This window comes from Psammomys obesus, unplaced genomic scaffold (assembly GCF_907164565.1).
Source record: "Psammomys obesus unplaced genomic scaffold, mPsaObe1.curated_primary_1811, whole genome shotgun sequence".
NCBI lineage: Eukaryota > Metazoa > Chordata > Mammalia > Rodentia > Muridae > Psammomys > Psammomys obesus.
In genome coordinates, this window is record NW_026596101.1 from 21,709,716 (window position 1) to 21,733,769 (window position 24,054).

The following is a 24,054-nucleotide window of genomic DNA, read 5'->3' on the forward strand; positions in this document are numbered from 1 at the left end:
TTCCTTCAAAGACATGGCAGCCCTGAACTTCCACTCCTGCTGTCCGTAGAGAGGTGTGTGGTCCATTCTCCCCACCCAGCCCTATCAGCCGCTTCTCACCAGCTCGGCCCATAGCACAACAGAGGAATTTGGACTTCGTTCTCGGGCACTTGAAAGGTTTTCAAGTGGGAGAGTGGCAACTGCAGAAAGCTTCCCGTGGCTGCTGGAGGGCTGAGAGGCACTCTGACTTAGGGAGAACACTAAAGGACTTCGTTAAGAGCGACCCTTGCAGGGCCTTATCCTGATTTGATTTCTCGACTCCTCACCACCTTTCTGCCATACTGAGTTGTCAACTTATTATCATTTGATAAAATGGAAACCCCAAAGGCCAATTTCACAAGGTAAACAGACCGAAAAAAAAAAAAAAAAGGAACCAGAAAAAGGTTAAAAGGTATATATGACACAGAAAACTACCCACAAGGGTCAGGCTGAGCCCAGTCCAGGAAGAAGAAGTGATCATGCCACAGGGCACTGGCAAAATGACCCCTGCAGTCAGTGAAAAGAGCTAAGAAATCTATGCAGTGGCAACATCTGAGTGGGGAGTTATTAGCAGCAAGGTGGAGAAATGCAAATGGACAGGGTGAAGGTGAAAGATGGCTGCTACATCATCTTTGGTAAGATTGGAAGACACTCATAGTGGCAGTTGCATGATTATCAACTCTCTTTTGTTTTCTTTCATGTATACGTGGTGTGTGTGTGTGTGTGTGTGTGTGTGTGTGTGTGTGTGTGTAGTAGCAGTAGTAGTAGTTCAGAATGTCCTGGGACTCAGAGGTCTGCTGGCCTCTACCTCCCCAGCGCTGTGATTAAAGGCATGTGCTACCACTGCCTGGCCACAATATCAATATCAATTTTCTAAAAGATTTTTTTAAAAGATTTTATTTGTGTGTGAGAGTGTTTTGCCTACAGGTATGTCTGTGTGCCGTGTGCACGAAGTGCCCTCAGAGAAAAGAAGAGGGTATTAGATCCTGGGGAACTGGAATTCCCTATAGTCCTGAGCCACCCTGTGAGTGAGGATCCTCTCCAAGAGCAGCCAGTGCTCTTAACTACTGAGCCAGCTGTAGCCCTGTAACATCAAGTTTAGGTTTCTTTATTATTGTGTGCGTGTAAGTACACATTGCCAAAGGACAGGTATGAAGGAGATGAGGACAACTTTGGGGAGTCAGTTCTTGTCTTCTGCCTTTCATGGGTTCTGAGAGAGAAACAAAGGCCATCATCTGGCTCGTATTGTTGGGTGACAAGGACCTTTACGAACTGAGCCATCCTAATAGCCCCAGAACAATATCAGTTTTAAGAGGAAATGTAAAGTTGGGGGGCGGCAGAGGAGGAGGTGGCCGCAGTGGTGGTGGCATCAGTGGTGGCAGTAGTGGTGCACACCTTTAATTTCTTTAATCCCAGCACTCTGGAGGCAGAGGCAGGTGGATCTGAGTTCAAGGCCAGTCTGCCTACTGAGTGTGTTCTAGGAGAGGGCTACACAGAGAAACACTGTCTCAAACAAAACAAAACAGACCCTAAAAACCCAACCCAACCAAATCAAACAAAACAAAACAACAAAGTGGAACTGTAAACATTCCTAGCACCCAGTGTTGGTGAGACCCTGGGGGAAGCAGGCATGGACATTACAGTCAGCAGAACCACGTTAGAGGGGATTGGACAGTTACCTGCTAGTCCAGGAAGTGCTGACATCCTTTGCTCCTCCCTCCCTTCTGGGTGGGATGAGGAGATCTGTTTCAACGTGTCTTAGTTACTTACTTGCCCAGCTGCTGTGATTAAAACAAAACAACAAAACAACTCTCCCATACCCTATCTTTACCTCTCCTATGCTGGGTAAATAGGATTAACAATTTCTAGCACTTGGAAATTTCTTTAGCTCAGTAAGCACTGTTGATACATTCTTTCCCCATTTCCCGCCAATGCCACCACGCCCAGCCATGCTTCTGCACCCTGCTGTGAGATCTGCTGCACACAGAGACTGGCTAAAACATAAGAGTGCACCTTTGGGGCTGGGTGGCACACGCCTTTAATCCCAGCACTTGCGAGGCAGAGACAGGCAGATTTCTGTGAGTCTGAGGCAGCCTGGTCTACATAGAGAGTTCCAGGACAGCCAGGGCTGTATAGTGGGATCTTGTCTCAAAACAAATAAGCAAAACCCATTATTGAGTGCACCTCTGAGCGTGGCACAGGGAGACAACAGAACCACACAGCTCTCTAGAGGCTAATCAACCTTTCCCTGCCCCCCTTACATACTTTTAATTAAAATTTGTTTTCATACCTTATATTTTGATTATATTCTTTTCCCTCCACCAACTCCTCCTAGACCCAACCCTCCTCCTTACTCACTCAACCAAATAGGCAGCACACAAAAATTAAAACAAACTTAAAAAATAAAAAGACCAAAAAAAAAAAAAAAAAAAAAAAAAAAAAAAAAAAAAAAAAAAAGAAACACAATGATACAAAAAGAGCACAAAAAGAACATGGAGTCTGTTCTGTGTTGGGCAACTGCTCCTGGGCATGGGGCATTCCCTGGAGGATGGCTGATACATCCAGGGATGCTCCATTAGGTTGTCCTGCCTCCTAAGAGTGATTTATTCTGTAGGAAGAGGGCTCTCATGCCTCTTCAGTGTCTCTGGTTAAGGAGTGACTTTGGATCCCCTTTGGCTTGTTGCTCAGCAGGGTGGAGACCTCATCCCTGGAGGAAGGCAGTGGGATGGGCTGGTGTGGAAGCGACCTGGCCTTCCTCCAGGGATAACTCCTAGCACTGAGAGCTGGGGAATCCCACCAGGCAGAGAGCCATCCAAACAGCCACTCTTCAACCAAATGAACAACTGCTTCCTCTTTCCTGTCCTGGGAAGTAATTTATTCCAGGATGAGGAATGAATTCTCCCATGATGCCTCCCTGCCAGAGACCCTGCAGCCTGAGATTTACAGCTTGCCTTCTGTGCAGAGGGCTGGGCTCCAGACTGATATAAGGAGTACAGAGTAACTGCTTGGGGTTGGTGAAAATCTTGGCTAGCAGGTGGCAGGGACAATAGTATTTCACTGTGAGGCCTGGCCAGACTGTAAATCAGCAGCCTCCAGTCTGAGGCCGCCTCCCCACAGTGATGCAAAGGGGCCCAGGGAGACCATACCTGAGGAGAGCACGTAAGACCCACCCTCCGAATCCACTTGATTTGACTGTTTTGGGTACTAGGTGGGGAAGTTGGGTACTGAAGCGAGCAATAGCCAGGGGTCCTCTGAGTGTATCCTTCAGCTGTTTTGTCTCTTCCAAATAGAAACCAGCTGAACCACAGACCTCACTCAGAATAACTGGTCTTTGATGTTTTGAGACAGGGTCTCACTATGTATCACTGGCTGACCTGGAACTTGCTGTGCAAGCTGGCCTCGAACTCACAGGGATCTGCCGACCTCTGCTTTCCAAGAGTTGGGACTAAAGACCTGGGCCAACTCTGGATCAAGAGCCAGCGATTTAAGACTTTCATGAACCCTGCCTGTAGGAATGCACAGGCCCAGCTAGTTGTCTCCTAGGGGTTGGTGGGGACACATCCATGACATCCTCCTCCAGAGGAAGGTGGAAAAGAATACCAGAAGCGTCCATTGTAATTTAATTTTTTCCATTTCCGTGTGTTATATGTGACACACTACAAAAGGGATATATGACTAAGTAATGCCTGAGACCGGTATCTTTTACAAGTGAGGGTTTAAAGCCAAAACGGTTGGGGGACCAAGGTCTCAGGCTGATAGATGGGGCTGGTTGGGGATGGCTCAGTAGTGAAGAGCATGTACTGCTCTTGCAGAGGACTTGGGTTGGGTTCCCAGCATCACTGTCAGGTCCAGAAGAAATAGGATAAGTGGCTAACTGTGGTGTCTATTAGTATATCAAAGTCTCAGGTCTTCTCACCCCTCCCCCTACCTTAAGCGTCTCAAGCTCATTGGCTTCCCTTCCCTAGCTTCTCCTTCCCTCTATAACCCTGCCATTTCAGCCTTGCACTCTCTTGGTCCTCCTTTTGGTCTTCCTCTCTTGCCCCTATCTCATAGTCTCCTGCGCCGGAACTCTCTTCCTCTCCCCTGCCCCGTCGACAAGTCCCGGCTGCTGACCATGTTCAGTATCCTACCTACTTCCTCACTGCTCTGGATACTTCCAGACACCTCTGGCAGTACTCTCCCCCATATCAACCATAACAACCTCTCCCTCAATCATACCTTGGAGCAGTCATATCCTCAGTTTATACATCCGATGCCAAAATCCTCAGTTTATACAACCATGTGGTTTACAATTCCAGGGGATCCTATCCCTTCTGGGTTCTGAGGGCATCTGCACACACGTGCGCACACTCACACATCGACACATACATACACAGAAAAATTTGTAAATGTAAAAAAAGAAAAGGTCGTTTGGGTAGAGAGTCCATGACTAAATCCTGATGGCTTTATAAGAAAGGGAACACACACACACACACACACACATCACATCACATGATGTTCTATATGGTCTTGGGATCTTGCAGCGAAAGCATAAGGCTCCTAGGACTTTACACCCAGAACTGTGAGCTGAATTGAATCTTTCCTATAAACTCAGCAGCCTTAGGAAGTTTATCACAGTAATGAAAAACAAAGATCCTATTTTACAGCTGGGGAGCTGGAGACTCAACAAGGAAACAATTCACCTGATTCTATCCTGCTGGCCAGAGGCATGGATCTTCCTTTTTCTCTCTTCCTGATGAAGAAAGAACCATCACCTTGTAAGGTGTTTGCTGGGCATTTAAACTCTTTTAAATAATGAAAAAAAAAAAAGTCAGTAAACAAGAGCGCTTCTACGGCCATTTCCCACAGTACAGATAGGTGCATGACTCTCTGCCCTTAGACTAACATTAAAAACAAACACCCCTGTCTTCTGTCACAGAGTCTTCAGATCCCAAATGTAACTGTTGTAAGATTGTCTTGATAATAAAGACCCAGCATTCCCTCAATCTGGTATACTATTTTTGTCTCTGTCATACCACACAAACCATCTTATGTTTGCTGTGCCTTCTCAGGCTTCCCAATATTAGCATGTTCCTGGGTCATTAAAAACCCTTCTCGCCTTAGAGTAACCCATTAGGTAACCATACCAGGCTTGATTTATTCACCAACTCCCCTACAGTTGGGCACTGAGGTTAATTCTAGCCTTGCTTATAGATGCTGGGAGAACTGCCGTCCGCCTGGCATGTGGCTTCTTGCAACTCTCCCCCAGATGTTATTTCTTGTACTTGTCATTTTTAATGGCCACATAATCTCCAGGAGTGTTGCTGTCCTTCGTGTTCTAGGCCATTTCTCCCTCTCATCACATGTGGCCTCCCATTCCCCTGTGAAAATGGACCCCTCACTTCTAGCACTTTTGGATGACCTCAAGCAGGGAGCGAAGGTTGCAGCTCTGTCACCAGAACTCTGAAAGTTATGGACTCGACCCTGTGTTTAGGCTACACGTACTGCTTCCCTTTCCATCCTCCCGGCTCCCACTGCCCAGTCAGCCTGGCTTGGGTGCAGGACTAGCAAGCTGAGTCTCTGCCCTTGGGGAGCAAGGTGCATAAGCCAGGCCAGGGTAGTGGGGGTTGGGGATGGGGAGACAAGGAATATGTTTTCACAGAGGGAGAAGGGCTGCTCAAAAGACAAGGAAGGTGTCTGTCAGAGTGGATGAAGTTTGTGCTGTCACCAGCCCGGGGAAGACTTGGAGGAGAGGGTTTTCCAGTGGAAGAAACAACTCTGGCCGAGTCTGGGGCAAGTATGTGCAGCTGGGTGTCTGCAGGATGGAGAAAGGTGGCCAACGTGTGTTCTAGGGAGCTAGAGAGTGGGCTAGGGAGCAGTGGTGAGCTTCCCACCCCCCACCCACCCTCTCCCCAGGCTCAAGGCAGTGCATGGGCTCCTTCTGCAAGGGTCTAACAGGCTGCCGTGTGACCTTGCCTGCCACCTCCCACCTGTTGCCCTTTCACTGAATGGACCTTGCATTTCCTCAAAGAGAACTGCAGTGCTGTCCTCAGAGAAAAGCACTGAGGGGAGGGGACGGGAGGGGAGGGGAGAGGAGTTAGCTAAGGTTACAGTGGGGGCCAGCATGCCATGGGAACCCGAGAGAAGCTGCCTTAACTGCTTCTGAAGGAAGCCAAGGCTGAGGTCTGTGTGCCTTCCTGGCTACTTCATGCTCTCCTAAGTTCAACCCGCCTCCTCCGCTAAGTTAGGACAGGGTTGGGTTCGTACATTTTCAGTCCCTTTTCCCTACTTCCCTCACCTCCAGGGTGCCCACAGGATGGCACTTGTGCTGAGCTGTCCCAGTGAAACACAGCCAGTCCTGACTGTCATAGCTGTGGGGGTGATGGACACCTATCAGAGCACACAGGCGCCCACTCCAGGATGTTGAGTCAGACATCTTGAAAAATACTCTTTTACCTTGAACTTTTTGTCCTGTTGGCTAGAGGGTGTGAGTGAGCCCTGCCTCAGTCCCTGCCCATGGGTACCCTGGAGGGAGGTGGAAGGTGGCCTCTTGGGGACAATCAAAAGCAATTGCCGTGGATCCCCACACTTAATTTAATGAAAAGGCCCTGCAGGGAGGCAGAGGCAGCCAGGCAGGGCCTGTGGGCTGAGGGCAGGCATGATTCCAGGGAGATTTATGGTGCTTCATAAAAGATTCAGCTCTGGCTTATCTGGGACATGGCCAGGCTCAGCTCCTGGCTCAGAGCCTGCGTACTGGGAGGCAGGTGGTCTGCACTCCCCCAGGCTCCAAACACTGTGTGCCTGTGGGCCAGTGGCGACCTCAACTCTGGGCTCTGCAGTGTCTGCTTCCTCTCCTAGCCCCTTGTCTTTGGCTGACACTTTTTTTTTTTTTTCCAAGCAGTTCATAGCTGGGAGGTCTGCTGTTAGCACCTGCATCTTTCCCCTGAGGTGCTGTTCCCCTTCACAGAGAAGGAAACCGGGGCTGCAAGAAGTTCAGCATCTGGCAAGCCTGGAGCATCACTGGGCACTGAGTGGTCCTTGGATGTGGGAGGAGCCTCCATAGTGGGCTAGAAGGTCACCTGGGGTTTGAGGGAGCCCTGTCTACTTCATATGGCCGTGGCATTGCTCTATCAGTTTTTGTTTTGTTTTGTTTTCTTTTGTTTTTTCTCTCAACAGAGAAATTGCCAGGACGACAAAGTAACTAGTATGGACCCACAGTAGCTAGTGCTAGAGGTGGCGCTTGGCCTAGCCTTTCTCCTGGCATACTGTACAGGGTGTTGGGCTTCTCTTTTCTGGTGCTCACCTCTTCCACTCATTCTCTGTGTGACTCTAGGCAAGTGAGCTGCCTTCTCCGAACCTCCACAGTGAGGATGACAGTACTGGGCTTTCTCAGAGCTGTTACATGTGGATGCATGAACCAGCTGTTGGCCAGTAGCTTCTACTTCAGAGATTCTCACTCCAGGGCTGGGTATGCCGTGGAGAGAGCTCCTCTCAAAAGCTGCCCCCTCTTCCCGAAGTTGCCAGCTCTACTGTTGCAGCCTGCATAGTTCCCGGGGCAGAGGAGGGAGGAAACTCAGTGTGGGCTGTGGTGCAGATGGCAGACAGCTAATTTATTTACCTCTTCCTAATAAATATGCACAACACATAAATAAAATATCCTGCTTGTCCCACTCCACCCACACCCGGGCAGGCAGCAACGGTTGACCGCACAGCACAGAAGACACTTCTGCCTGTGGAGAGTGGCCTGGGTGAGAGGGGACTACCCGGGCCACTTTAGCCTCCTTCCTGGCTCACCTGGCTCAGACTCCAGTGAGTATAGCACAGGTTGTGTTGTTGTCATACCCCCCCCCCCACTTCCTGTGCACGCAGGAGTTTAGTGTAGCGCTAGCTGAGGAAGGCCCAGGAAGGCAGGACCTGACCAGACTGTTCTGTGAAGTGTCTGTGTTCCTCTGATTTTTGCCATTGTGAACGAATTCATTTTGTCTCAAAGTCCATGGTCAGCTGTCCCCATTGGTTTGGGGCCTGTGTGGAGGCAACACTCTGGTGGAAGGACCTGGTGAAGCAAAACTGCTCACCTTATGACCAACAGGGAGCAGAGAGATGGGAGGGATGGTGACCAGGCATAATCCCCAAAGGCATGCCTCAAGGGACCTACATCCTGCACCTAGGTCCTCCCCTTCTTGTCTCCATAACACCATGGAGTCAGGAGTCTACTGATGGATGAATCGCCTCTTGATCCAGGGCCCTCACAATCCACCATCCCAAGCCCCATCAACCAAGCAGTTAGTCAGTACATGAGCCTTGAGGAGGGTTCAGATTCAGACCCAAACAGCTACCACAGAAGCTGCTGCCATCCTGTTCTGACTTGGACTGGACTGCAAGACTCTAGGGCCCCACTCCAGAGGGCCACACCATGAGGGACCTAGGATTGATTGCAAGCTTGGATCTATCTGCAGTTCTACTGCTCACCTACCTACTCCGTACTCCAGAAAACCCCCTCCCCCCATCGTCATCCTGGCTCAGCTCTAAGACAAGGTAACAATTCCAGGAACTGCTGCCCTAGAATCTGAAGCAGTCAAAGAAGGGTAGAGAGCAGGCACAGGCTGTAAGTCAAAGGCCTGACTCTCCCTCTGCCTCAGAAAAGTCACCAGCTATCTTGGAGTATCGATGTCTTCTCTGTGAATGGGCCAGTGTTGGTCTAGCCAAGTTTTGTGAGACTTGTTAGTTATTTTTCTGAGCAGCAACCATACTGGGCTGTCATTCTGGGTTTGCTTCTGGCCTCAGGGTATCCAGACACCATTGCCCACTGGTGCTGGAAGGAATGAAGCTTAACCAGGTGAGTGGGTTAGCAGGATCTCAATGAGTGCCGTGAGTGCTGGAGGTGGGGGATGGGGCGTGGGGGGAGAAACAGCCTTCTCCAAGACTGTTTTCAGAGAAACAGCTCTCTTTATTGGGGGTCATAAGGGCTATATAAACCTTGGGGAAGTGGGTAAGGGTTTTGGTGGTGAATGTACATCATTGGCTTGGCTGAAGTGCTGGGAATGCTTCATTTACATGGAGAGGAATTCCTGGTGCTAGCTGGACATGTCCTGAAACCTGGCCAGTAGGCTACATGACTATCTCAAGGTGGCAAGCACCTGGGCATCCAGGTCCAGAGCAGGGAGGGAGCGATCCTTACTCCCACCAGTTTCAAGATGGGATTTGGGGGGTTTGGACATGTCTCGACCTCACTCTTGCTCCAGGCTGATTCCCCCAGTCTCATGGCTTACTTAACCCATACTAGGCACTGCCATAGGCCTTGGTGGTTTACTGGTGAATGGGACACACACCAGGACTCTGCTGAGTGGATCAACCAACAGAGGTGCACATTGATGACAGGTCACAAGATGACAATAAACGGAAGCATTTGGATAAAAACCAAGATCCGCAGCCAGCCTGGGTGCCCATTCACCAGATGAATAGATAAAGACAGGCTGGTTGGTATATACAGCAGAGTTTTGTTCAAATGGGAAGAATGAAAATACAGGCTGGAGAGATGGCTCAGCATTTAACAGTGTGTATTGCTCAGATTCTGTAGAGGATATGAGCTCAATTCCCAGCACCACATTGGGTAGCTCATAACCACTCATAACCCCAGATCTAAGAGATCTGGCTTCCAAGCCATCTTAGTTACTTTGTTGTTGTTGTTGTGACAAAAATACAGGCCAGATTATCCTGTCAGTGAGCCTCTCTATGACAGCTAGGTAGTGTTTAGTTATGTAACAGAAACTCAGTCCCAACTGGAGTGAGAGAGAGAGAGAGAGAGCCTTTCATATTCACGTCCGCTACAGGGAGGGCTGTATCCAGAGACTCACAGAGCATTCACACCTTCCCTGAAATGTTGGTTCAATTTCAGGCAGCCTATCAGACTCATGTTCTTCTACTTTCTGGTGGGGGGGGGGGAGTGCCTGGATGGCACTGGCAAGTGTTCCAGGACCAACTCCCTTTGTTCAGTGTGATATCACTTGGAGAATGGCTTGCTTTGATTTTACCTTTCTTGGGAGCAAGGTCAGCTCTTGAACTGTATATGAGTACTGTACAAAAGGTTGCTCCAGAACAAAATAAGAGTGTGGATACCAGACGGAGGTGGGCATACAACTATTCATTTGAATGAGGAAGGTGGAGCTTGGATACTCTATAGAACTCTGCCAGTAATCCTCTGTCCATCTATCTGCCTACCCACCCACCTATTCTCCATCCCATGTGTGCCTGTCTTTCTGTCTGTCTGTCATTTTAATGAACTGGTTCATGTGACTAGGGAGGGTTCTGTTATCAAGGCCATTATTTCCACACTAAGGAGAGGCAATAAGTTTTTCTCAGTGTCCACTTGTGCTCTTAGCTAGTGCTAATGTCTGACCAACATGCTGGGCACTATGGCTCAGCAGTTTGGGGATGAGAGGCAGAGGTTTCCTCAACACCTCCTGAGGCTATGAGGAACTGTTCAGGGAGGCACAGAGGAGGCCACAGCAGAGGAAGAAGGAAGGGGAGAGAATGTTCTGCAGCTGGCAGTGTTATAGCTCTGAGTGGAAAGGCTTCTCCAATGCCAGGTCTGGAGGAAAAGGTATCCTGGCTGTCAGGAGCCAAGGAATACCACAAAAATCACTGTACAACAAACTTCACAGAAGAGATTTATTGGGAGAGAAAACCCCAGGAGGGTGGTTGCCTCTGCTCAGGCAAGAAGCAGCAGAGAACTGGTCTGAACATGGGGATTTATATAGGGTTACATGGGATGGAACGGAGGCCAGAGCTTTCCAGGGTGGAGGTCCCGGGGTGGGGTTTGGTGTTTTTCAAATCCTGAGTTTGGGCCTTTTATTCTGCAGGTTGGAGCTTGGCTGAGTGGGTCTGGAGGGCTGACCATTATGGCTGCTAGAGTGTTCTGTGGGTGGAGTCTGGCATTGGGGGCAGGACATAGGCAGGCTTGAGTCCATGGATTAGTTGCAAGTGAATGTTGGTGATGAGCTGCCAGCTGCACCCAACCTGTTCCTGCAGGGACCCAGGAGCAGAACTTGTCCTAGCTGCAAGGCACATGATGAAGTCTGCAGCCCTGGGAACATCCTGGCACAGGACAATTTAGCCATCAGCCACTGTGCCATAAGGCACAGTGCTATATGACAGTGACAAGAATCATAGTGATTAGTGACCAGGGGACCACCTCTTAACATGTGGCAGTCAAAGCTCCATCCACCATCCTGCTTGGCAGTAAGCATGGCCTGCTTACCTACAGCATGAGTTCCAGCTCCTCCTGCCACTGGGGAACTAGAGCTGCTTATCTCTTCAGGCTAGTAGAGTTCTAGAAAACTTGACAATCAGCAAAGGCCAGTTGCACACCTAGTACTTAGCCTACAGCTAAGCTGAGAGGGATATAATAGAAACTGAACAAATAACTGAAGAGGAAGACTGATTTGTGGTCCAGGTTGGCCTGATACCAGAGCTGCAGCTGGCTCATGTTCATGGGCATTTCCAAAGAACCTTCAGCTATGGTGGTGACAGCTGTTTTCAACACCAAACATAGACATCCCCACAGTCCACAGAAATCACCTCAGTCCACAGAAACCACAGCCCACAAACATTATCTCTTCCCCTCTTGTCTGCAAAGTACTTCCCAGTTTGACAAAGCTCCCAATTAGTATCCAACAACTTCCTGTTATGTCCCAAAATACCTGTGGCACTTACGGTTTAGAAGTTATGGCCGATGGTGTTGGCCCTGTGCTGAGGCACCATAGCATACCAGGAGCATGTGGCAAAGCTGCTAACTTGGCACCTACCAGGAAGCTCAAGAGGAAAGGACCAGGCCCTACAATCTCTTCTGAGTACACACCTATGACTTAAAGACCTCACACTAGATCCCATCTGTAGAGTTCCACTATTGTCCAGCAGAGCCACCCCAACAGTGAGGTCTTAGGTGTTAAACATACAAACTCCAGCAGTGCACACTGTCCTTTCAGATCACATGGGGCTTTCTAGACCATTTCTTAAAGTTGTCTGTATTCACGTATAATTTATATGGAATAAAATGTTCTCATTTCAGTACCCAGTTCAAAAGCACACACGTGTGACCAAAAAACCCAGTCTGAGAATGCTGAGAACTTTCCAGAAGCCCCCAAACGTTTTCCTGGGCCTTCTGGTCTGACTCAGGGCACCATCAACCCATGCTGTGACAGTCTACATTAGATTTCCCTGGAATAGCATCACACAGTACAGTCTTCCAATTCAGGTCTGGCCTCCTGAAGTGGGCGTACCTCAGGTACTGTCTTCGCTCTCACTGGTGAAATTAGAAGTGGCTTCTAGTTTGGGCTGCTCTGAGTGCGGCCCCTGAGTGCTAGATGTGTAGTGTTGAAAAGGGAGTGTTTGGACAAGGAACTCAAGGGACAGAGCTACAAGGCAGCTGATCCCTCGTTGCAGAACATCTAGGCACTGAGCTCTACTGTCTGGCTATCAACTCATTCGACCAGTGAGAAGCCCACCCCTCCATCCTTCCCAGACCCTCCCTAGGCATGTCACTCGATCCTGCCAGCAATCTTTGGAGACACATAACTTTGCCCCCCTCTCTGTAGCCATTTAAATGAGAGTGTCCCCCATAGGCTGTGGTATTTGAATACTTGATCCTCAGTCAGTGGTGCTATTTGGGGAGGTTTAGGTGGCACAGCTGAGGAAGCACTTCACTAGGGGTGGGCTTTGGGATTAAAAACCTTGTGCCATTTCTAGTTTGATCTCTCTGCTTCAGGCTTGAGGTTGAGGATGTGAGCCCTTAATTTCCTGCTCCCACACCTTCTGCTTGCTCCCATGCCATCCCACCATGATCATAAGCCCAACGGGACTTCTCTATAAGTTGCCTTGGCCATGGTGTTTTATCACAGCAACAGAAAGTGACTAAACACAATCTCCGGTGAGGAACTGAGGCTGGGGTCCAGGGAAGACCCAGGCCCAGATCCCCTTCACCCATAGGCCACCAGGGTGAGGATCAGGCTATTGTTTGGTTGCAAATCAGCCAGGGCTGAGGGGCTGCTCTGTCCTTGGCTAGAAAGGGGGATCAGGAAAGAAGCATCTCCTGTGTACAAGTGCCTCTTACCCGGGGCCCCCAGGCTCACACGTCCCCTGCAGCCGTAGTCTGGGCAAGGGCTGGGGCTGGTTTAAATCGAGCCTAAAGTATCATTAACTACCTTGGTCATACTTGGTGGCACACAGGCAAGGTGAGGTTTTCGTCTGACCTAGAGAAAACTTTCTTCAGAAACTCCATGAGAAACACAGAGCTGAGTTTCAGGACAGGACCTCCCAGGCTGGGGCCACGGTATGAGCAGCTGTTGGCGGCAGAAATGGCCACCAAATGCCTGGAGAGGAACCAGGACAATGGGAATACTGCCATTTTGTGCTTCTGAGTAATCAAGAACCTAAACCACCCTTTTATATATTGTATTAGTCTGATTTCCGCCACTAAAACAAAATTCCCAGGGCCAGGCAATTTGTAAAGAAAAAAAAAATGTTTTGACTCAGAATAAGGAGGTCTAATACCACCAGAGCTTCTGCACCACAGAGGTTCTCAGAGGGCAGCAGCGCAATTGGTATGTGCACATGAGTACGAGTGAGTGAGTTAGGAGGCCAGGCAGATTTGGGGTCATGATAGCTTCCTAAGGCAGCTATCTGCCAGCAGGTCCCACCTCTTACGGATTTCACCACTTTTTTGTTCATTTTAGAAGGTCTCACTGTGTATCCCTGGCTGTCCCGGAACTCACTAGGTAGCCCAGGCTGGCCTTGAACTCACAGATCTGCCTGCCTCTGCCTCCTGAGTGCTGGGATGAAAGGTGTGCACCACCCCATTCATCTCACTAGTTGTTAACACTGTCACACTGGTGGGCTAAGCTTCCGGCACACAAACTTTTGGGAGGGGCAACCTACCCCCCAGGCCACCACACATCTCTCTCTGTCCCTGTATTTCCATCTCTCCCTGTCACCTCTGTCTCCATCTTTCTCTTTGGTTTCTTTTTCTGACTCATAAACATGTTTCAATTTCTGGTGAATAAACTTGGGCCATTTGTCTTGTGCCCAGCCCATCATGCTCATTGCCAGCAGAAGTAATCAACACAAAATAAAACTGGCATCATCAAAAACCACGCACAAGAGAAATAGCTATCGATTGAAAATCGACCAAAGAGTCAAACCTCTACGCCGGTTTTAAAGGCTGCACAAATACCACACATGAGAATTGGAGCTGACAGAAATAACGGCCTTACAGGGAAAGCCAGGAGTGGAAGTGGTCTGCAATCAGTAGTGATTGATGGGTCAAATCTTCATTACAAATTTTAATTAGGAAAGCCCTGGTCTTGATGTCAGTGATCTCAATAAAGCAAAAGCAGGGAGAAAAATATGGGGGCAGCTGCACCATGTTTTCTGGAGGATAAAGAAATGGTTTAAGTAGAACTGATGAGGCTTCTGCCTGCTGCCTTGGGCATCACATCGTGGCTAGGCAAATTTAAACTTCTTTTCCAACAGTGGGGTCACAGGGACCTCCCGTCTGGAAAAAAGATGCTGGTGCCAAGAAGTGTTCATAGAGGTTGAACCGATAGGCAAGTATCTGTTGATAGCCCGTGTTACTAGTTTGTGTGGTTGGCCATTGGCCAGATAGGCCTTTAAAACGTGTCTGAGCGGTTGGGGGACTGGGAAGCTGACTAACAGTTAAAATGCTTGCTGTACAAACTTAAGGACCAGGGTTTGTGAATCGAGAACCCATGTTAAAAGCTGGGTAGGTGAGGTGGCCTGCCTATAAGCCCAGCACATGGGAGGCAAAGACGTGGGGGGCACCCCAGAGCAAGCCCAGACTAGACCAAACTATGGTGAGATAGACTTCAGTGAGGATCTCAGTGTATATGGTAGAAAGCAGTCAAAGAACACATTCAGCATCAACCTCTGGCCTACACCATACACACACACACACACACACACACACACACACACACACACACGAATCCACTCATGCACTCATGCATGGATAACTGTAATGTTACCTGCCCACAGATGCATATGTGAATACATTTCTGAATGAATACGCATATACTCCACCCCCCAAAAAGAGCCACTCCGAGTGCTGGGATGTTTGTGTGTGAATCAGCTTTGCAGGTATGAAGATTTGAGGTGAATCCCAGAACCTTCCTAAATGTCAGGCATGGTGATATGTGCTCACAACCTGGGTGCTGGGCAGGTGAAGACAAGCCAGGCTAGCTTTACTGGTAAGCCAGGCCAAGCCAGAGACAGAGGTGGTGGCCGGAGTTCCTGAGGATGCCTCCATGCTCAAGTGTGTGTGCACACACACATTCCAAACGGGTTCTCCTCTGGTGGTAGCAGCGTGCAACGAACACTGGGCTGCCTCTCCACATTGACAGAGATGGGCCTCTTCTACAAATTCGGGCTGCACGCAGTCTGTGGATACCAAGGCTTATCACAGAGTATGGGCCTGCTGATTCCTTGTCTCCCACCTGCCTTGCTGGCTCTAGGGAGACAAAACGAGCCTGGCAGATGTCTGAGCAGATGCCAGCTGCCTCCCCGATGACAGCTTCTTAATTGTTTTCTCCCTGCCTTTATGTATTTATTTACTTTTCCTCAAAGGGCGGCCAGGCCAGTCAGAACACTGCTTGCCCTTAGACCCCTATGGGCTTGCCTTGCCTCCATCCTCCACCCATATAGGCACTGGCACTCCTGACTTTATACATATCGTTATGTTGGTTGCTTTATGGTGTGAACTATCCTGCATAATACCTAAGGCTTGGTTTCAGCTCTCCTGGAACCTCCTGTACTTGTACTAATGCAATGTGCAGCTTCTCTGTACAGCTCTTCTCATAACATCATAAATCTGATATTTATCTGTTGTTGAACGAGGTAGCGGCTTCCTCTTCATCACTGTGTAGTATTCCACTGCATGGTGTACTGCTTTTTTTTTTTTTTTTTTTTTTACTATTGAGGAAAATGCCACTGTGAGGTTTTGTTTTTAACCTTTCTTTTTTGAGACAGGATCTTGCTTTGTATCCCAAAAAGCTATAACTTGATGCAGTCCTCCTGTCTCGGTTTCTCAAATTTTAGGGATTACAGGCATACGCTTTCATTCCTGGCTTTGCTGCGAATGTTCTTTTTTTGTTATTGCTTTCTGTTTTTTCAAGATAGGGTTTTTCTGTGTGGCACTGACTTTCCCGGAACTTACAGTGTAGACCAGGCTGGCCTTGAACTTAGAGATCCAACTGCCTCTGCCTCCTGGGCGCTGGGTTAAAGGTGTGTGCCACCCATGCCCAACTACTGTGAATATTCTTACACATGCCTCTGGTAGGCAGATACACTGTCCCCCTTGGGGCTATAGCTTCTAGCAGATAATTTAACGCCTTTGTTACAGTGCCTTTTAGGACATGAATATTTCAAAGTTTTGATAAATACTGCCCAGTCTTAAAATGTAGCTGCACCACTTTACATTCCCACAGGAAGTGGACGAGCTTTCCACATCTTCACCCCTGGTACCGTCAGATCTTTCATTTTAGTTTTTGGCATGAATTTATAAATATAAGCCAAGTGTCCAGGGATTCAGATGTGTTTGGCGGGAGGCTCAGAATCACAGAGTGAACTTAGAAAGTACAGCTCTGGGGCCTGCTAGGCCATCTAAGGCAAACCTGAGCCAGTGCTGGCATGCAGGTGGACCCAGTGAGCTGCACTCCTGGTGTCCCTCAGCGCCCCACGTCCCAAGTATGGCAGCTTCCTGTCCATTCACACACTCAGTGTCTTCCTCCTGACTTGAGCCTCCATACCTCAGGTCCCAGTCCTCTCTCTGGCAGGAGTCTCACATCTGTGTCCTGGAGTTTGGGAAGGGGGGAGAGGTCCGAGAGAAGAATGGTGGGCACCGAAGGTAGCATCACCCTGAAAGGAAGGCGGCAAGTGTGTGTGTGTGTGTGTGTGTGTGTGTGTGAGAGAGAGAGAGAGAGAGAGAGAGAGAGAGAGAGAGAGAGAAAGAGAGAGAGAGAGAGAGGGCTTGGTTTCCATGGCAACCTTCATATACTGCTACCTAGTGAAAGTGTGACACCCTGTGACCTGGCTCTAAGGATTGGGGATCTGCCAGGTATTCTAAAAGTAATGGTTAATGACGCCTGGTGAAAACTCAGATGCCTGTAGATCCAGGGGATGTGAGGAAGGTGGACAGGGGATAAAACACATGGGCACACACAGAGAGACACTGACACACATGCACATGGCACCCTCTAAACCAGCATTTCTCAAATGGCGGGTGACTGCGCCCCAGGGGACATTTGACACAAAGGCCTGGAGGCATCTCAGGTTTCTTGTGGATGAAGCCCCGGGGTGCGGTGCAGGCAGCATCTTGTCAGTGGCCAGGCCTGCAGCTCAGCACTCCTGATGGATGCCAGGAATGCTCACAGACCTCCCACTGCAAATGCTGACAGTCCCAGGGCCGAGGACTGTCCTGTCCCGTCAGAGGAGAGCACTGACTTCACAGCTGGGGTTACAGGTGAACCTGAGCTTGGAGAAGTACAGTCCTGCACTGCTTCTTAGGGAACTGAAGCCAGTGTTTCCTATTGCCTATTCATTGAGCATTGATAACGTTTAAAAACTAAAGTGGCAATTATTTCTGAAAGGGAAATATAAAGCCACAAGAAACACAAACCACAAGTCAGGAGTGCGGATGCCTCTGCCAGGATTGGACTGCAGCAACAGGCTCTAGCCTACAGCTCTCCAGATTTTGCTGTCAAGGGTGATAGTACAGGTGAGTGTGGGGTCTACGACTTTGCTCCAGGACGGTCTAACTCCCCCTCCCATGTGGCTCAGGTGCCTGTAAGGGTCCTTGCGTCCAACACAGCCTCCTCTCACCCCTGCCGTGGACAGTACTGCTATACCCTATCTTGAGTGGCTGCCTATCTGATAGGGTCAGGTGAGGACAGGCTCTGCAGGGATCGGCTGACTCAGGCAAGACACTGGCAGGAAGCAGCTGGTAGAAGGGGCTAACACCCCTGTTCCCAGCCATTCTCCCGACACCGGATGCTCTCCTTTCCCAGAGCATCCATCCCTACCCTCCCCTGTTCATCAGTTTGTGAGTCAGATTCTGGGTTCTAATCCTGGCTAAGTTCTCATCAGGGAGGCAGCCGCCTGGGGCGGGATGGTCACTCTGTATGGATGAATAACAGTCCCCGGGGCAAAGGTTTTAGAAGAAAGCCCACCGAGTAAAGAGATTTGACAAGCATAGAGCAGGGCCTGGCTCAACCTGCTTTGCCACATCCCAGCCAGGAGAACTTGGGGAAGTCACCCTTCTGTAGGTCATAGTCACGCTGGCTACTAACAGGCTCTGAGGTGAACACCCATGAGGAGTCAGCACAGAGCCTGATGCTGACGGTAGCAAGGAAGGTGGAGGCATCTCTGCCTGGATAGGGCTCACTTGCAAAGTCATCCTCAAATGCCTCTAGGCCTCTCCTCCAGCCCCTAGAATCTCCTTAGCCCACTAGAGACACGTCTGTTTAGAGCAATGGTTCTCAACCTGTGGGGTCACGACCCCTTTGGTGTTCCAATATCCTGCAAATCAGATATTCATATTACAACTCATAACAGTAGCAAAATTAAAATAGCAACAAAATAATTTTGTGGTTGGGGGTTCACCACAACATGAGGGACTGTCTTCAAGGGTCACAGCATTAGGAAGGTTGAGAGCCACTGGTTTAAAGCAACAGGGTGAGCCAGAAGCAGGCTGCCCAGTCCCTCTAGTACTCCCTGTGACCTTGGCCTTTGTTGGACCCCTGCTGCCTTAGAACATGAGGGTAAGCACAGTCGCCACCCCACCCGGTGTCAGAGGAATGATCTAGAAATGGCCTATGTTGCCATGTCATGATGGCACTCACTCCTAGTCCCACCCTTTTAAGAGAAAATTATGGAAGCAAATGCCTAACCATCATCTTGTCAGGTCTGGCTTCATGGAGAACTTGTGTTGTTTCATAGGCAGATCACAGCCTGTGGGGAAGGGACTGGATGCTGTCAAGTGGCCAAGTGTCCAGTGGATCTAGGACCTGGACCTCCCCCCAGGTGGCAGGCTGTTCTCTCTTAGGTGTCCCAGGGAGCCACGGACAGTACAGGGAGGAGAAGCTGATGGAGAAGGAGCCCAATCTGGCCCAACATCTTCCCCTGTGGCGCCCAGGGTCCCTAACTGCCACACTCAGGCCACCTCTTCCAAGCACCACATGCTGCAGTCTGCACCTTTACTAATGGCACCTACCCAAGCATTTGCTCCTAATTATTGCCTGTAAAGGCGATGCCAGGAATATTAACAGGCATGCCACCTGTTTCCTGGCAGGTGGCCCTGTGGGTGCACCTGTCAGCCAGCTGCCTTGGTCCCCGCTGAAAACCAGTGGTGTCTTTTTTATTCTGGTCTCAGGCCCCTCTAGGAGCCATCAGATGGCTGGGTCTATTCTGGTGAGGTCTCTGCCTCCCTGGGGCCTGCTTTCTAGCTGTGGCCTCAGGAACTCTGGTGAGGGTAGAGGGCTGGGAGTTCGCTGCCCTCTGAATGCTATGTGCTGCTGGAGCTTTCTCTCTGGTAGCTCCTCACCATAGGGCAGGGATGGGGTAGTGCCTCTCTAGTCCTGGGCCAGGGCCCACATCAAAACTCCTGTCTTGGTTTCCTAGGAGATCCCCGGTGAAATCACTTCATGGGTACTGTGGTCTGTAAGGTGAGTCACTTTCTGGCTGTCATCTCCTGTGAGGCAATGACACCTTGTGAGTGCCATCGCTTGTAAGGTGACATACTCTTGTGGGTGTCATTATATATGAGGTAATGTCACCTCAGGGTGCCATTGCTTGTGAGGTGACATTACTTCCTGGGTACCATCACGTGTGGGGTGATGCCATCTCATGGAGCCACAGCCTATGGTGACTCCTGAGGCCCTCAAGGCCCAGAGTTCTGCCAGTGAAGGCATTCTCTGTGCTGACACTTAATGCAGAGCAGGCTTATAGCCCCGTGTCCATATGGCCTCCAGTTGTGAGGCTTCCCTGTGTCAGCTGCCAATCATCCAACAGAGAGGACGGGCCTTCTGACTCACAGTTTCGAAGTTCAGGATTGACCCAAGGTTCTGGCCTGTGGTGACTTGGAGCATCCTGGTAACAGGAAGTGCTGCTCACCTCAGGTCAGGAAGCAGAAGACCAAAAAGGGGAGGGTTTTCCCATCATCTGAGGATGCATCTACGTGACATTACTTCCTCCAAGGCCCCACCTCTTAAGGTTGTACAACCTTTCTAAGGACATGGCATTTGAGACACACCACAGAGGCAATAATTACTGAGTTCTTGTTGCTTTATATTGTTGAGGGGGAAGTTGAGGCTCAGCCTGTTAAACTCCATAGACCCTGCTTCTGACTGAGAGACAAGAGCTGCCAATCTGACCACTCAGTCTTTCAGGGTCCACATGCTCACCTCCCTGTTCCCCAGTTCAGGGACTGTTAAATCACAGAGAGTTGGCACTGACTGCTCCTAACACCACCATTGCTTATAGGTGCCATAATCCCAGCTCTCTCTTGCTTCTAGCCCTTCTATTAGCCTTACTACCCAGCTCTTCTCACAGTCTGTACCCAGCTCGTGTTCCCCAGAAACCACCTCCACCCCACCAGTCATTCCCTCCCTCTTCTAGCCTTCCTTCAAATATCACCTTGCTAGTGAGGCTTTGATGATCCTCTTTCCTTTTTATTTCCATGGTTTTAAAGTTTCATCTACTTCCCAATGGCACTTATAAGGCAGGAACATCCCCGAGGCACTTTACAGGCAACCAGAGCTGGCTGGGTTTTGTTTTGCTTTGTTGTTGTGTTTGTTTATTTGTTTTTGCCCATCTACATCTCTAACAGACAATAGGGTTTTTCCCCATAATGCTAATTACAATAATGACATCAGCCCAAAGAAATCAACTGTAAAATCTTTTTTGTTGTATTTGTTTGCTTATGGGGTTTTTTTTTTTTTGTTTTGTTTTGTTTTGTTTTGTTTTTGTTTTTCTGAGACAGGGTTTCTCTGTCTAGCATTCAGTCTATGTGTGATCCCTCACATTCTTAGGACTACAGGAAGGTGACTTCACAGTGTCCTTGTCAGAGCAAAGGGATAAAAACACAGCTCTAACGGCACCCCTTGCAAGCCTGAGGAGCACCCATCGATATTTAGGGACCTCAACTCAGGCCAAACCAGGATCCTTGGCTTCTGGACTGAAAAGGCCTTCAGTACTAACCAGTGTAATAAGACAGAGCTGAAAACGCTATCGAAGATGTTTTACTGTAGAGTCAAGCACAAGGCTTTGAAGAAAGAGAGGCACTTAAAAGAAATGAAGACATGTCGAAGCTGGAGTGTGTGCATGCTTCCCAAGGGAAAGTAGCGAAAATAGGACACACACAAGTGTGAGTAAGGATGTCTCAAGAGATTCCTGCAGGGCAGGAAGTCTTTCCAAGGACCAGAACAATCAATCCTCTTAGCATTGGCCACTTAGGCCATTTTGGTGGCTCTTAAGTTACCTCTCAGAAGGCTGCAGACGCCCCTTCTCTCTCCTCCTATAGAAGAGGTATGTGAGATGGCTCTGTAGATTTCTTGGTTGGAGTTATGTGATAAAGTAAGACCAGAAGCCGCTCGGGCGGCACAAGGGCTTTAGAACTAGTTCTTCTCCCTGTAAACTGCTGAGATTGCTAGAAAACTGCAGGTTCGTGGCTGAGAAGGGAGAAAAGCCTCAAGCAGTTGCTAACTGTGCTGGCATTCTCCGCTGCTGGCAGAGGCTTCAACTGTGAGGGGCTTCTTGCTCCCACCTCCCAAGATTTCACCTGGCTTCCCATCCTGCTCCACAGGATGGGAGCTGCACACCTGGCAGCTCACAGTTTTCCAGTCTTTGTTCTTCTTTGATGTTCAAGCTGTCCTAGACCTGGCCAGTGTATGCTTAGGGCCAGGCTTCGGTGTCCTTCTGAGACCTTCCCCACTCAGACTTTGTGCTCTTTCCTTAATCTCTGGGACCGAGGAAGGATATTCAGTGTGTCCCCCCTAGCCCAGCCTTAGGTCAGCCCTGGGGGTCCTCGGCATGTAGAAGCTATTGAGAGTCCGCAGTCTGGGTTCTGGGAGACAGCACAACTGTAAGGGGATACCAGCCTCCTTGCTTTATTTCACCTTCTGTTACACCAGTTACTTACTTACTACATTGTTGCTATTCTCTCTCCTCACTAGGACAACAACACCAGGAAACCTTGATTTTGTTCACTGCTGGGCCTCTGAGACAGCACACAGCTGATGCCTAATAAATATTAGTCCAATGAGAAAAGGGATGGGGCTGATGGATGACCCACATGTTTCCCCTCCTCTGGCCTAAGGGAGTTGCACAGAGGGTCCCCAGCCCTTGCCATCTCCAGAGACCAGGCCTTGGGTCTTATTTATATCAGCAGAGCTGGTGGCGGAAATGTCACCACTGGGCCTGTGGGGAAGAAAAGACCAAGAAGATTAAAGGCATTGCTGATGAGATGCTAATTTGTTTCCGGAAGCAGGAGGGAGTGGTGGGGACCCAGGGCCTTGGGGATGTTGTGAGGCTGAGGCAGGGCTGGGAGGAAGCATAATGGCTGGCAGAGGCTAGCCTGGAACCTTTTGTGATCTTTCCCTTTTTTCTAGCCATCTTTTGAGATCTGTACAGCTTATGTGCTAAGGGGAGGTAGTTAATCCTGTGTTCGAATCCTGCCTTTGGCACTATCTGGTCCTTATGATTTGCTGTGCTTTCTACCTGCCACTGTCAGCTGGCAGATCCCCTGAGCCCTGTTTTATTTTACCAGAGGAAACAGTGAGGGTAGGTGTGGCCTGGTCCTTGGCCAGACTTCCTGCCCTGGACTCTGGTCCCAGCTCTGTTACCTGATAGTTTGAAGCAGCCTCTGGTACCAAGCAGGACACACAGCACACAGTAGGGCCACTTCTTTGGCCCAGTTGCGTCACTGGCCTAATCTTATGGCTAAGATCTAGGACCTTGTTCTGCCACTGCATGCTGTGTGACCCTCGAGGAGTCCTGTTCCTCTCTGAGCCTCAGTTTCCTCATTTGTAAAAGGGGAATGCTCACCGGACCATCCTGGTGCACTGTGAAGATGAAATGAGATGGGTTGTGGGAGCCTGCTGTTCCCAGTTTTCCTGCCTTGTTTTCTATTTCCATTTGCACATAGGGAGGGACACCACGTAGAATAACCTTGTTAATAGCCACCACTTATTGGCTATTGAGCTCCTGTATTCCAGACTCAGCTGTACACGCTGCTCCTGCAGCTCCCTTTAGGCAGGAAGTGAGTCTCAGCACTGTTAGTCAAATAGGAAAACAGGCTGAGAGGGATACATTAAACTGATTTGAACTCAGATCTGCTCATCCCAAAAGGCTTGTGTTCCCTTATCTCTCTGCTTGCTGTTAGCATGGCTACGTCACAGCCTTGTTACCCAAGAAGAGGTCAAGGCCTCTCTGGTTGATAGAGGAGTATGGGGGGTGGTGGCAAGAATAGCCAAGCAGTTTCACTCAAGTGCCCACCTTTAGCTCCATTGTCACAGCCGAGGGCTCCATTCCCCAACCCCCAAGGATGGAAGAACAAAATCTCCCATGGAGTTGGATAAGGACCTCAGGCCCCCAGCATCCCCTTTTACCAGTGTTTCTGCTCATCTTTCCTATATCAAACAGGACTCCCCTCCCAGAGCCAATCAGTCCAGACCCCGCTTCTACTTGAAGCCTAGTGCTGAAGATGCTCAAAGGAAGCCAGGAAGAACCCAGACAACCCATTAGGAACCAGTCATTTGGGAGACCTCTGGGACCCTTCCTCCCCAGGCCTCTCATTTATCACCTGTTCTATTCACCCCACTTTGCCCTCTGCTCCGTCTACTGTGCCAGCTAATGGTGGAAATGCAGAAGTGCTGGACAGTGATGGGATCAACCACATACTTCCTGGATCAAGGCCTTAGCACTGCTGACTCAAGCAGAGTTTTTCCGCAGCCCTGATTCCTAAGCAGTCTTCTGGGCTCCTCTTGAACGTAT

At 49.5% G+C, this 24,054-nt stretch overlaps 1 protein-coding gene across 1 annotated transcript in view; it reads left to right on the top strand.

The window, feature by feature from the left end:
• The window catches only part of Grip2 (glutamate receptor interacting protein 2), a 77,432-nt gene that overhangs the window by 7,226 nt on the left and 46,152 nt on the right, over nucleotides 1–24,054 (top strand). The window lies entirely within an intron of this gene.